General features: G+C 28.3%; 1 pseudogene; it reads left to right on the top strand.

Moving 5' to 3' along the window:
- The window catches only part of LOC125832246 (chitin-binding lectin 1-like), a 36,464-nt pseudogene that overhangs the window by 22,442 nt on the left and 1,538 nt on the right, over positions 1-12,484 (top strand).

The raw sequence follows: 12,484 nt of genomic DNA on the forward strand, positions 1-12,484 counted from the left end.
ATTCAAATCCGTTTTAAATTTTATTTTTTTTCAAAACGAATAGGAGCATTTGGAGAAGACAGATTCGAGGAGGGAGTATTTGGAGGTTTTTTATGGGTAGTGAAATGGTGCGCAAACAGGGGTAGGGTATTTGGAGTGGGGGTGGGTTATAAATTTAATAAATAAAAGAAGACCTTTTAATATTTCTTAAATTTTGTAATCAATTAAACTATAACACATAAGTTAAAACGAACGAAGTGAATATTAAAAGAAAGATTGGTAAGTTTTCAGAGTTGTGTAAAAATCACTTTGTTCAAATTTTTGCTCGTCTTTAATCATAGACACCTATTTTGTCGTTACATCAGACATAACAATATTTGTCACGTTTTAATTCTCAAAATTTAATTTAATTATTTTTCTAAAATGAGCTTAATTTATATTTTAAAATTAAAATTGTACTATATACTTCTATATAAAATAGGGAAAATTGTATATAATAGCAAACTATTAATTCAAAATACATGCTATAAATATAGTTTGATTTAATTGTACCTCATAACAAACTGTTTTGTGTTTGTATAAAGCGAGAGAAAATTGTATATATATACATATATTTTTGTTCCCCTCTCTCCCTTCTCCCAGATCTCGCTCGCCACTCTCCCAGATCTCGCTCTCTCACTTTATACAAAAAAATGCAAATTGTATAAAATGTGTTTGTGTTTGTATAAAGCGAGAGAAAATTGTATATATACATATATTTTCGTTCCCCTCTCCCAGATCTCGCTCGCCACTCTCCCATATCTCGTTCTCTCACTCGCCTCTCTCACTTTATACAAAAACGCAAATGTATAAAATGCATGAAAATTGTATAAATATATATACATATATTTTTGTTCCCCTCTCTCCCAGATCTCGCTCGCCACTCTCCCAGATCTCGCTCGCTCACTCGCCTCTCTCACTTTATACAATTGATCTTTTTGTATATGTATACCAAAGCAGATTATACAACTGCTTTCTTTTGTATATGTATAGCGAAATATACATATTTATGTTTGTTGTGGAGCGCAATTATGCAAACTTTGCTATAGCATACAAATACGAATTTTGTGTTTGCTATATGTGAAAGTTGCTCTATAAAATATACTTCATTTGCAGACTCAATAATTATTGACAATTTCATCAATATATACTAAAAGAAAAATATAATAGTTTCCACGTCGGCGAGTAAAACTAAGTCTCCCGGGATTGAAGAAAATCAATATCTGTTGTTGTAATATACCACAAATAAATTAAATTACAGTTGAAAATAGAATGACAAAACAAATAATTAAACAATTTTTTAGGCTGAGGCACGGATATCTGAATCTCTTTAAGGAGATTCAAGTCCACTGCGGCATAATCTACATCGATCCAATAGTATCACTCTTGACTTGTTCCCTCCAGGATACAACAACCCAACAACGTGTACAACTCAAACAACTCTGGATCACTTGAAGAGTCCAAAGCACCACAAAAAGAACATCTTCCTTCAGCATATATATAAATACTCTCTTTTGTATATAGTGAATATAGTTGAAGACCTAAAATATTTTCTTTGTTTCAACTCTCTCTTTCACTACTACACACTAAAATATTATTTCACACTTCTCATATTTCTTAGGATCTTTCACAAAGGAAGAAATACCACTATTTATAGGTGAAGAAGTCTTCCATATAATCAATGGGTAGAATGAGGGGTAGTAATGTGGGTAGATGAATGTGATTTACATAAGTTACAAAACACTAATGGTCATATGAGTTACAAAAAACTAATGACCATGAGAGTTACAAGAACTAATGGTCATATAAGTTACAAGAACCAAAACTCATTTTCTACCACAATTTATATTCACTAACACATGCACTTAATATTTTATTTTAATAATAAAATGTATATACACCAACAGTATCCACATAAGCAAATTTAGAAAATCCATTTCGGGACGTTTGTTTAAGTCCATAAAGGCAGGGGCGGACTCACCCTTGGCGCTTGACTCCCCTTCACCGGAAAATTACATTGTATATAGAGGTAAAATTTTGCCTTACAAATATATATAGAAGTATTGACACCTCTTTACACAAGTGTAGTGGTTAAGGGATGGCAATACTTCCTTAAGGTTGTGTGTCAAGTCCTATTGGCCTCATAACTATTTTTTTATTTTCTTAACTATAACCATTGACACCCCTTTATGAGAATCATGTGTCCGCCACTGCATAAAGGTACGTATTTGGAGATCATGTGTCCGCAGAACGTGTTTGGAGAAGACTATCATGAAGTGGATTTTGGTATTGGTTTTGTGGGGGGTGGGGATGGGGGTCGTTTGGAGAAGACGATTCGGGGGGGGGGGGGGGTGCTTTCTTTTATTTGGCTATTTTATTTTGTAATTATTTGGGGAAAATATGATGTGTCATTAAATTGGTCAATTTTTATTTTTATTCAAATTTAATTATTTAAAAATTACTTTTAGCATAAATGACAAATATCGTCGTTTAATTCGTCATTTTACATGTCATTTGCAAATGTAACACACACATTATATATTTTTGCTGATATTAAAAAGGTGTCAAAATGACACAACGGAGTCATACATGTGATGTCTAAAATGAACATCGCTCAATTAAGGTGTCTAAATAAATATCGTGCTAGTTTTAGAAGGTCACCGATGGGTTAGCTCTATATCTTTAATACTTTTGAGCTATCTTTCCTCGTAATTTGCCACATATCTTTAGTACTTTCGCATTATCTTTCCTCCTATTTTTTGTTTTTCCTATTTTCCTAATATTATACCGGATGAGGTTAGAATGTCCTTAAATTATATGAAATTAAATAAAAATATCTTTTATTAATAGTTTGGTTCAAAAATACTTTAGTCTCAATTCTTTGATTTAAAAATGTACTTATCGTTAAAATTTTGATCAAAAAATACCCTTATTATTTTTGGGATAAAAAATACCCCTTTTTCCTAATAAACATATTATTTGTTTTCTTTTTAACATATTAATTTTCTGATAAACTATTATTTAAAAAAAACTATTTTTTTCTTTTAAATCCATTTAACTAATATAAAAGTGAAAATACTCTTTCTTTGTTTAAGTCACGAATGCCCAGTAACTGCGAGGGTGGTGACCTTATCAAGTATTAGCTTAAAAGATTTTGTTTTGTTCCTCTAAGATTATGCTTATTAAATTTATTTCTTCAAAGGTATGAAATAATCTTCAAGAGACAAATAATATAAACTAGAAGCAACATATGACGTTAAATAATTTATAAAGAATATTTGCAAATTTTAAAACTTTTTTAAAAAAAAATTGCATGATGGTAATTTTTAATTTTTTTGTTTACTATAACTCATAGTTCCCAAGAATTTTAGTAACAAAATAGAATTATAATTTTCGTAACAATAAAGAAAAAACTGTTTTAAAAAAAGAAAAAAAAAAGAGCTCATAGTAAATAGTAAATAAGAATAGCCAGAAATTTTAGATATATTTATGAATGGGGATTTTTTGCAAGAATTATGGAATTAACATTTTTTAAAAGTAAATGAAGAAATTATTTGTTATTCTAATCATGGTTAGACCTTAATTTAGGTAGTTAAATCTCAACCTTTGATTCTTAATTATGACATGTGATGTGGCTACCATCTAAATAGGTACTTGGGGACAGGGGCGTATCTAGAGGGGGTGCCATGGGTTCACGCGAACCCATGCTCCCCTCTCTAGATTATACATAGTAATGTTATATTTTTAATAAAATATTTAAATATAGATGTGTGAACTCACATTCAAAGTATCATATAATAATACGATGATGATTGGATGCACCTCTCTAGGTGAGGATAGAAATTTAAATCTTATATATATCTTGTCTTTTTGAATAACACCTCTCCAAGTGGTTATCGGTTAAATTTTGGCATTTCAACTAATTTTTCTTTTGTTTTTTTCTTTAATCTTTCAAAAATTTCAAGTGCGTTACATAAAAATTTCCTAAAATTTTTAGCATGGTAAATTTTTTATATAATTAAATTAAATATGTGCATTAAAATTTAAAACTAGTAGTATTATATATTTTTTACCTATAATTTTTAAAATTTAATGGTTCATATTAAGAACCTAAAAAGTCAAACTGCTCAATTTATATTTAAGATGCATTTTTTCGTAATCATGCACCCATCTTATTAAAATCCTAAATACGCCTATGCTTGAGGAAATAGAGAGGATGAGTAATGGAGAGAAGCCTCATCCAAGGTGGATTTTCGTATGATTATAATTTTTCGTCCTCACTTTTTCTAATGGCTATTCTAACATCCTTTTTTATTTTTATTTATATAGATAAGAGTTTTTACACTTAATTCTCACACATCTTGCCATATAACTTGTCAGAACCAAACTACTAATAATATATCAAGTGTAATATTAATTATCTTATTTCAACATATTAAGGAAATAATGTATATTTTGATCCAATTTTCTAGATCTCGCCTCTTATGATGGACATTTTCATTTTTCTTACTATTTAAATTGATATTTATTTATTATATATATATATATATATATATATATATATATATATATATATATGTATATATATTGAGAATTTCAGTTCAATGATAAGATAATAGTCTCTCTTTATCTTTTATATACTAAATAAATAACAATAACCAACAACAATAAAGATAATTAGATCATTGACAAGTCTCTTATTTTCTTAAATGTTGGATCATAGCTAAAGTCGTACTTAAATTAAAACAGAGAATTTAATACATATGATTTGTTTAATAGTAATCTATTTTATATTTTAGTTAATAATTGTAAAACTTAAAATTACAAGTTTATCAATACAACATACCAACATCTTTCCTATTCTTTGTTTTGAAAACCATAATTCATTAATCATCCATCCCCACCTCCACCTTCACCCTCACCTCCGCCTCCACCTTCACCCTCACCTCCGCCTCCACCTTCACCCTCACCTGAGCCTCCACCTCCATATCCGCGATGTGGAAGGGAAGGTGGTGGTGGAAAATGTAAAAGCGATGAGTGTTGTAGTATTTGGAGTTGGTGTGGAACAACATCACGTTATTGTGCTCCGCAAAATTGTCAAAGTCAATGCAAAAAGACTCTAACCTCATCCATCATGAATCGAATGAGAGGTATTGAAAGCTTCTAGCTCAACGCTGTCAGTTGTCAGTATGTATATATATATATATGCTACCTCTTGTATTCCGAATTACTACCTAGAGGATGTACCTCTTTTGGGACTGGTGAAGTGATTGAATAAAAATGTGTGTAATGATAATGTATATAAAATGCATTATTAAGTAATATAATAAACGAAGGAGTGCTATAATTTTGTCTAAAATAATATTGCAAAAGAGGTAACACAGTTAGAAAAGTATCACAGAAGAAAAATCTTAATTATTAAAAAAGTATCATACAAGAAAAATCTTAATTATTCTACTATCATTTTAATTTAACTACCACTCTTTACATTACGTTATACAAAAGTAAGAAATCAGAGGAACAATCAATATGATCGTAATAGCGATACAATATTTGTCTTATGATTTGGTGTTACTCAGATATATGAATAAAATAAGCATCAATTTCTTCACTTTATGTCTTTTTTGTACAAGTACAATTTTCTTTTAGAAAAAAAACCTGATATACCCCTTAATATTGCGATATAGAATATGATACCTCTCGATATTAAAGTGATCATATACACTCATACCATCAATATGGTCCTTATATGTATTATAACTACGTAGTGGTAGTTACCTTATAGTATCCTATGATTAAGCTTATTGAATTTAGCTCTTCAAGGGTATTAAAAATACTTTCAAGATTAATAATATGGATATAGAAGAAATATCAAATGGTTATGTTTTCTCTTCCACACTTTATTTTACTACTGTAAAACTTTAATATCCTTTTTGTAGATAGATAGAAATTTTACGCCTAATTTCTCTCATTTTTTTATTTTGTAAGAACCAAAAATATATCTTAGAAGTTTATTAAAAAAAATTCAGATCCTAAATTTAGAAATGAAAATCTTTAACTTTGATGCAAAATTGATAGATGAGAAATAGTCGATCCGTTTAAATTATTGTTACTTCTCCAAGGACCTGTTTGGAAAGCCACTGGTAATTGGATTTGGTGTAATTGAGTGTAATTACACTCTGACATGATTCGTTGATCATGTAATTACTTGATCTACTGTAATTGGTTGTAATTGCCAAGACAATTACACTCTCCAGTTCACAAGGAGAATAGTGAATTGCTGGTAATTACATGACTGATTTCTAGGCTGATAATTACTACCCTAATAATTACACTAATTTTAATTATCAGATGACTTTCCAAACAAATCCTAAGATGTTCTACATTATCCTAGTATATTATTATAAAAGATGGTTTGTGGAGAAAATGTTCAATTAGTTATTAGGTTAGTTCTACGATCCCTTTGTTTATTTTTACGTGTTCACTTTTTCAAAAATAGATTTACTTTTATTTGTCACTTTTAACATATCAATGGTGAATAATAAGATTACTTTTAATATTCAGCCAAAAAGTGTTTTCAGTTATTAAGACAAACAAAATATTTATTACTAATACTTTTATTAAATATATCAACAATTTAATTATGCATTTGACTTTTGAGAGTTGGATACTATATTTGTAAGGAATAAAAAGAACAAGGAAAGAGGAGTGACGGAAAGAGAAATGGTAAAAGAGGAGTATTTCCTCTTTAATATAATCCTAAACGGCTAAATGGGTTTGTTGAAAATACCTTCTTAACTAATTTTAGGCTGATTTTTGATTAATTACATCAATTGACTTGTTAGTCATATCATTTTTTTAGGAATGCAAGGTGGATGCAGCTAAGCCTATAGCACCAAAAATTAGGTCACTAATTTTTGTAATTATATGTGTAATAAATTATTTTTATTACTCATAATAATGTTTGATCGTTACAGTAGTAATAACTCAATTATAGAAATAATAAATTTAAATAAAAAATTACCGAATACATAATTAATTCCACAATTTTTTTCTCCCCTTTTCAAGTCATAAATCTCTCCACAATTATCTTACATTAACTAGAATTTTAATGTATCTAGTTAATTTTGTTTCTTAATTAATGTATAATGTCTTTGTTTCAATACTACGATATATTACAATTAGTGTATCATGTTCAAATAACCCTAATTAGTTTCGATACATAACCCTAATTAGTTTCGATACTTGATACAAAACTTCTACCAAATGTATCATTTATCATGTATCTCGGTGTGGTTATGTATCTTCTACCTTATTCAAATTTAAAAGGATATGTATCCGTACACAGTACCAAATTATATGTGTGATACATAAACTTTGCGTTATGTATCACACACCAAAAGAATATGCTATTTGGAACATTTATCCCTTCCTTATTTCACTCCACAAATCTCTCCTTATTTTTAGTCACGGAATCTTGTTAATTATTTTTTCATTTACATTTGAAATTCAAAATCATAATCTTAGGTTAATATTATTTTTTAGACAAAAAAGTTTTAAAAGGATATTTATGAGTCTTTTACATATTTTTAAAATACTTCAAAATTTATAATAAAATAAAATAAAATAAGTGAACTTCAAATTTTCAACACTAAAACGTAAATTAGAAAAAAGAAGAAGTAATAGTATTAGTTATTATCTGGTAATAATTAATATAATATTTATACATTTTTCATAATTTGAGTTGGTTATGGACTCTAACAACTAATCATTCATTGAAGCTGATTAGGATTCTTGTATTATAATTTAATCTTCCTGTTGTCTCATAATAATATTAGTTTCAATTTCACCAAAATTTCATACGGTCTAATATTTTCCTCTTTTTTCTGGTGTTTTTCATAATCAAATTTCTTTAATGGATTGTGTTTGTTCATGTATCTAATTGATAACTTAATTCTTATTTATTGTGATACATTTATAGATACAGTTTATTTCTGCTTACATACATCCTTCTTTCACAACCTTATTGTATCAAATACATTATTATCAACTACAAAATGATACATTATGTAAGTTATACATATCTTTCAAGGAAAACAATACAATACTTATCAATTTACATAAGATGCATAATAGTAAGGTATCATGCACTAATTTTTTAGATATGATACGTAAATTCGAATTTATACTAAATGTATCAATTCATAGCAACTACCACACGGTAATGTATAGATCTCAAATCTAACATCTTATGGGCAACAATTACTTATTTAATGTATCTAGTATAAATACAATAGTTATCAATTTAAGCGATACATAAATAGTAGTGTATCATGCACTAATTTTTTAGATATAATACGTAAATTTGAATTTATACTAAATGTATCAATTACATAGCAACTACCACACAGTAATGTATCATCTTAAATCTAACATTGGATGGGCAACAATTATTTATTTAATGTATCTAGTAATAAAACAATATCTACCAATTTAAACAAGATACATAAATAGTAAAATGCTAAGTAGCAAAGATATTCATGATGTATCTTCTCAATTTTTTCGACAATTTGAATCAAAATTGAAAGGATCTTCAATAAACTAGGAGAAGAATTTTGAATCTCAAAACTTTCAACAATTTTGAATCAAAATTGAAAGGATCTTCGCTGAACTGAGAGAAGAAAGAATCTTGAATCTCAAATTTTTTGATAATCTTGAATCAAAATTGAAAGGATCTTCGATGAACTTGAAGATTCAAAAGGATACTTGTGGTCCTCCTTTGAGTGTGGGTTCAATTAAATGAATCTGTCAAGTCAACGGCCTCTATTCCTGACGTGAACGGCCGCTTTCTTGGAACTCATTCATAGGCACTTTCCATTAGTTAGACTTCACACACTATATAAACAAATAGTTGAAGCGTGCGATAGAAAGCGGAAAAACGAATTGATTGACTATTGAGTGCAAGCCCGTAAATAGACGACTATGGATATCGTTTGTCAACAACAATTCCATCACTTTTTTGTCCTTCATAACTCACCTTGCTTACCCAAAATCTCCACAAAATTTTTTGAATCAAATCTAAAAGGTTTCTTCGTTGAACGGGGGAAGCAATTTGAAAATTTTGAATTTCTTCGTTCTATTAGGATTTTTCTGAAGCAAAGGAGAAACTTGATGTTCTTACCAATTCCATCGAACAAATCAAAGACGGACTAGAGAAATGAAAGGTTGAGTGGGAGGAAAAGGAGCTTCATCTGATGTGTTGCATGAATAAAACTGAAGAAGAAAATTCATTAATGGAAAAAGAAATCAACCGGTTATTAAATCTGCTCAAAGATAACGAGGATCAAGCAAATAAAAGCGTAATTTATGGGATTTAATTAATTTTCAGATTTTATTCCCTTTTTAACGCAGCAGAAAGATTTTTCTTGTATTAGAATTAATGTATCTGGATGGTGAATTAATGTATCCGGATGATGACTTATGTATCCGGAAGATACAAATTTTAAGGGATTATTGCAATTAGAAAAAAGTAGGGATAAAATGTAATTTACTCTTTACACTATGGGATTCATGTAAGTTATACTTTAATAAATGGGGGTTATAAACTAACTTATTCAATAAATGGGGTTATAACTTGTCTAAAAGTTGGGCTAATATTGTTTTTTTAATAAATGAAATGATAGATTTAACTTTAAAACAATGGAGATAGCTCAGTTGGAAGAGTGTTAGATTGAAGTTCTGAAGGTCACATGTTTGATCCACGTTCAACGCATTTTTTTAATCCTTCTTTTTATATATTTACGTTATAATTCCATACAATTTTTTTAGAAAAAAAAAAAGAAAATTTAATTGAAAAAAAATATGTCTCATAAATCAAATAAGAAAATTAAGGTGGAACATGAGGGATAAATATGACCTTTTTTAGTGTATAAGTGTAAATATGATCCTTAAATTGGAAGAAACCGACAAATATATTGAGGACATGAAGATTTAACATTGTAGAGATAAAAATATGACTTTTTCCTTAGAGTATAAGGACAAATATAACCCTAAAATTGGATGAAAATGACAAATATATTGAAGAAATATAATGAAGGACAAATATGACTTATTTAAAAAATACTTTCATTAATTAACATTCATCTTTCATTGTGTTACGCAATTTGCTAGATTGAATTAGACCTTTGGTTGGTTGCTAGATTTTTCTTTTTTTCCTTTTTTGTTAAAGATTTTTAGATTGTGTTAATGATGACAATACATTTGTCGTATTGTTGTCGTTAATATAGAGTTTGAAATTGAAATGTCATAATTAAAACTTAATTTAGAGTGTGTTTGATATGAAGTTTCTCATGTTTGATTGATAAAAAAAAATTCAAAAATATTTTCTTACTAAAAAAGAGTTTCTTAAAAAATAAGAAAAAATGACGTCTCAAATGAAATTGGGAAAAACAAGTGGTATTGTCTTCTCCAATGTCCAAACCCTCACAACCACAAAAACCCCACCTTCACCCCCGAGGCCCGCCGCCCGCCCCCTCCACGTGTTCAAGATATAGTATATACATCATGAAAAATAATTTTTGATATATATATTTTCTATAATATTTTATATACGTAGTATAATTTTTTGACAAAGAATGTTGAACTGGCCATCATTCATTACTCATGTCTACGCCATTGATCCCACACTCACCCCCTCGGCCCACCCCACCCTCTTCCACCCCACAATCCATGAAAATATTTTCGTTGGTACCAATCACACCCTAAAAGAGGAAGAAGAGGCATCAATTCATGAGAAAGAGCAAAAAAGGAAACGCTGAGGAGAAGAGGAAAAAAAATTGAGAATAGAGGGAATAATTTAGGAGAATAAGCGTAAAATAAAAATGGTTTGATATTATATTTTTAGTGGGTCATGTCATTAAATTATATAAGTAATATCTTTTTAATTTTTAAAATTTGGTTTTATATAAACAATTATGTTAGTAAATTTTTGATTAAAAACTAATTAAATAGGTTGAGTAATTTTTGAGTTTAAAATTCAAACTTACGTTAATTTTTTAGAAAAAATGCATAATTGAGTAATTTTTGAATTAAAATTTAAAGTTGAATGACTATGAAAAAATAATGTACAATTGAGTGACTATATCAACTGTGCAATCAATGTAATAGTAACATAATATTTGTCTTATATTATGGCTGATATTATTAACATAATACTTGTCTTATGTTATGGTTTATATGCGAAAATTATATTATGGCTTATATGCGAAAATTACGGCGATCAATTTCCTCGCTCACTAACCAAAAGAAATGTCTCTTTTTTGGATACTATTTATTTTTTCTATGATGAGTCATAATCCAACAAAAGAAAAAAAGTACAACTATTTCTTTTGTATTTCTTAATAAATTCTTAGGGTAACACACAATGGTTCTCATTTCATGCTAGGTCATATATCTTTATTAATTTTGCGTCATTTCCCTTCATTTTTGGTTTCATTTATTGTCGTATTATGTTATCGGAAATGGGTCAAAATACTATATGCAAAATTAAATAAAAATATCTTTCATTAATAATTTGATCCACAAATGTCTCAAAAATTAATAATTTAATCCAAACAAGGCAAGAAATTAGGGGTACAATCAATATAATAGTTACACAAAATTGTCTTACGGAAGAAATTATTATATGTGAAAACATCGACAATTAATTTCTTCACTTGTTAATAAAATAAAAAAATAACCTCTGCCTTTTTCTCAAAATTACTAGTTTTTTATTTTGATTTTGTTTTTGTTTTTCTATGATGAATCATATTTGATAATATACTTGCCCTAAACATTTGTTGGAAGTTGTTAGTCATTAAACATTGTAATTTGTATAGACATTGTCTTGTGTACACCAAAGTTAGACAAACAATTTGTAACCTTGTTTGCCTCTATGAAAATGGTTGAATCTTCAAAAGTAAGTTACCTAATTTTATATTTGTTTCACATTATTTTAACTGATAAATAATAAATAAAAAAATGAGATGCACCTACGAAGATGGTAAATGCTCTCACGGACTGATGAAATTTAAATCGTGACAATAATATAATAAATAGAAAAAACTACTGATATATTTAGTAATATGGTCTTATTTAATTATGAGGCTAATATTCTCTTAATATATTGTGGAAATGTTAAAGATATGCATCGGATGATTATCCCTTGTTTAAAAAAAATGTGAAGAAGAGTTTTAAAAAATTAAAACATTTTTTGTAATCAAATTCAACCTAGAACTACAAATTTTTGGGGTTTTGGTAAAAAATTAAAAGATTCCTCTCTTAATAATTGGTTAAAAAAATATTGTTTTTCTTATTTTCAATCAAACACTAAAGAAGCAAAATTATAATTGATTTCTATGAAAAAACAAATCACAATTGCACTCGATTATCATTATCATTACAATTGCATTCAAATACTTGTCATGTT

Source organism: Solanum verrucosum, unplaced genomic scaffold, assembly GCF_900185275.1.
Source record: "Solanum verrucosum unplaced genomic scaffold, falcon-dt-bn FXZP01000009.1, whole genome shotgun sequence".
Classification (NCBI taxonomy): Eukaryota; Viridiplantae; Streptophyta; class Magnoliopsida; order Solanales; family Solanaceae; genus Solanum; species Solanum verrucosum.